Here is a 3670-nt window from a genome sequence, read left to right on the forward strand (position 1 = left end):
GGATGCCATCCTCAGCTCCATGGTAGCTTTGGCCTGTCTAACTGCCTCCCTACAAGCGCGAGCAGAGGAGGTATACTCCTCTTTGGTAATCTCTCCCTGTTTCCACTTTTTATGTACCCCCCTTTTGGCCCATAGGCTGCCCTGGATTTCTCTGGTCAGCCAAGGAAGCCTCCTGGCCCCTTTCCCTCTTTTGCCTCGCTCGGGGATCGTCTTGCTTTGTGCCCAAAGGATCGTTTCCTTAAGGCACAGCCACCCTTCTTGGGCTCCCATCACTTCAAAACTCCTACTCTGCAGTAAGTCCTTGACTAATTGATTGCCTGAGTTCATTGAGATCAGCTTTCCTAAAGTCTAGCACTTTCACCCTACTAGTTACCTTACCCACTCGACGTCTTATGAAGAATTCTATTATTTGGTGATCACTGTCCCCCAGATGGCTACCGATCTGTAGGTCCCCTACCATATCATCCCCTGTTGCCAATACCAGATCCAGTAAGGCATTCCCCCTAGTGGGACCGTGTACCTCCTGCGTCAGGTGGAGGTCCTGTACACAGCATAGGAACCTGCGTGAACGGTGGGACTTTGCTGTCTGCGTCTCCCAGCAGATGTCTGGGTAGTTTAGGTCCCCCATGACTACCGCCTCCTTAGTTTTTATGGTCTCCGAGAGCTGCCTCAGGAGCCCCAAATCTAGTTCTTCCCCTTGGTGTGGGACTGTGCAGTCATGACTGCTGGCAGCACAGCAGAATGTGGTGGCTACAGGCTACCTGCAATCACTAGATAGTGGCTTGACACATGGTTGACTTGTGACTAGCCTTTGGGACCCTGTGGGCGACCCTCCTTGGCATACCCATCATTACACTTTTCTTACCTCCACATCTCTTTCTTACCTACACATGGCTCTCTTTTCTTACCTACACACCTTTTTAGTGGTGAGGGTGCAGGGTGAACTTTTCTTGGCCCACTGAACAGCAGCCGTATAAACTGAGGAAGCAGTGGTTGGAGTATGGGTATGCTGTATTGATCTGAGATGTCTGAGGCTGAGGAGAAAAGACAGTAAGCCAGAGACAGAAGAAGACAGCCACCCAGGGCATGTAAGACTAGGGCAACATGGTCCTATGAATGTCTTGGATGTCTTCAAGGAGAGTTGCTCAGCGGGGGCACAACAAATGAAGGCTGAAGTCCAATACAAGAGCTCAAAGTGGAGTTGTAAGAGCTCATCGTGATGGGGACATCATCCTCCACAAACAGTATGTCACGTCATTGGGAACTGACATCCAACATGTGAAATGACACGATGGGCTGTGCTGGGGGGGTCGGGGTGGGATGGGTGATTGCAGACAAATGACACCATACGTTGGGGTGGGGGGGCATTGTTTACTTCAACTGACAACTACCTAGACAGATTTGATTGTCGTGCAGGTAGGTGAAGGGCAATGCAAAGCACAGAGGCTCTGCTTGCCAGTGAATAGTTTTCAGGCATTCAGGGCCTGAACTCCCAACAATTTAGGTAATAAGTCTGATAAATCGTGTGGTTAGCAACCCATGTACAGTGGACACACGGTAAAAGCCAATAAATCTCATGGTTAGGTCCTGATCGCTGTAACTGTTTCAGTTGTTTGGATGCATGGCGGGGGTTCTAGGTCTGTCTGCTTGCCTGCTGCCTCCGCTGGTAACGGCTGATAAATCACAAGGTGGTTGGCTTCTGATCGCTTTTCCTCACATGTAACTGTGCCAGTTGGTTGCATGGGCGGGGGTAGGTCTGTCTGCCTGCTCCCTTTGCTCTCTGCCCCAGTGGCATTGGCCCCCCTCTCAACTCACTTTTCCCCAAATGTAACTGTGTCACTTGGCTCCCTGGGTTTACTAAGCTGAAAAATGCTTATTGTTTCTTGTAAATTGCTTACCTTGAACACGTTGTAACAGTTGGTTTGTTATTGCATCTCAAGTAGGGCCAAGGAGGTGATCCTCCCCCTCTATGCGATGCTGGTCAGGCCACAGCTGGAGTACTGTGTCCAGTTCTGGGCACCCCACTTCAAGAGGGATATGGACAACATTGAGAAGGTCCAGAGGAGGGCCACCCGCATGATCCGGGGACAGCAGGGCAGACCCTACAATGAGAGGCTACGGGACCTGAACCTGTTCAGCCTTAACAAGAGAAGGCTGAGGGGGGACCTGGTGACTGTCTATAAACTCACTAGGGGGGACCAGAAGGGTTTGGGGGAGATCTTGTTTCCCCTAGCGCCCCCCGAGATAACAAGGAATAATGGCCACAAGTTGTTGGAGAGTAGGTTTAGATTAGACATCCGTAGGAACTACTTCACAGTTAGGTCGGCTAGGATCTGGAACCAACTTCCAAGGGAAGTGGTGCTGGCTCCTACCCTGGGGGTCTTTAAGAACCGGCTTGATGCCTACATGGCTGGGGTCATTTGAGCCCAGTTTTCCTCCTGCCCAGGCAGGGAGTCGGACTTGAAGATCTACAAGGTCCCTTCTGACCCTACTTCTATGATTCTATGATTTATTAGGGCTGTGCGAAATTTTGCCAAGTGGTTTGTCTTGAAGCTGTTTTGACATGTTTTGAGCTCGAAACCATGAAATTGAAATGAAACAAAAAGCTTTGAAACAGCTTTGAAATGAAATGAGGGAACTCTAAATGTTTTGAAAGTTTCAAAACTTTTCAAGTTTCAAAGCAGCCCAATGGCAAGAGGCAGGGGAGAGCCAAGGCTGTGCTCCAACTGGCTCTGCCAGCCCAATGGAGCTCAGCCCAGTGGCAGAAGGCAGAGCACAGCCTGGCTATCCCCGCCTCCCGCTGCCGGGCTGCGCTCCGACCGGCTCCACCAGCCCCATGGAGCTCAGCCTGGTGGCGGGAGGTGGAGCACAGCCCTGGCTCTGCCCACCTCCCACTGCTGAGCTCAGCTCCATGGCAGATTGCTGCTGTCACTGGCCATAGGCAGCAGTGGCAGCCTCCTGTCATCTGGCATGCAGGTCCAGGGGCCTGCACCCCCAGAAGGGCTGTGGGGCTGTGCTGGATTCCTTCTGCCACTGAATCGGGCCATATCTCCACTGAATCAAACCAGTGACTGAAGCTTCGCACAGCCCCAGCTTATGCCCCTGTTTATAGCAACACTGATTGCAACTTTGCTTTCCCCACAAAACCACAATCTGTTTCCTTGCAGTCAGTAGGTTTTAGGAGAGTAAGCTCCAGTCACAAAATAGTATTAAACTGAGATGAGGGAGGGAGTTTTTATCTTCTTGAAAGTATACTCAGTATCATGAAAGAAAGAAAGAAAGGCTAGTGTTAGTGAAGACTTGCGAACAAAGCAAATCCATTTCTCAAGAAGACATCAATGGCTGAAGTGTTTCATCCGCACTGCAAGAAAAACAGATGTAACTGCTCACATCAAAGCATCAAAAGGCCCAACTTGCACAAAGTTTTTCCTTTTCCTTAACTGAAGTTTTTACAAAGCAATGAGCTAAGTGACAGTGAGCTTGTTTTGGCTTCAAAGGAGGCTACTTGAATCTGCTATTTGAGTTGATGGCTCACATCACAAAGCTGGTGAAGAATGTTTTTGAACTGGTTTATTTCAGGCCAGACTGAAACTAAAACGGTTGTGGCTCTTATACTGCCTCCTTTTTCTCAGAATGAAACCAGAGATGAGTTAATAGATATGGCATTCCT

Source organism: Alligator sinensis, unplaced genomic scaffold (assembly GCF_000455745.1).
Source record: "Alligator sinensis unplaced genomic scaffold, ASM45574v1 scaffold1129_1, whole genome shotgun sequence".
NCBI classification, from domain to species: domain Eukaryota; kingdom Metazoa; phylum Chordata; order Crocodylia; family Alligatoridae; genus Alligator; species Alligator sinensis.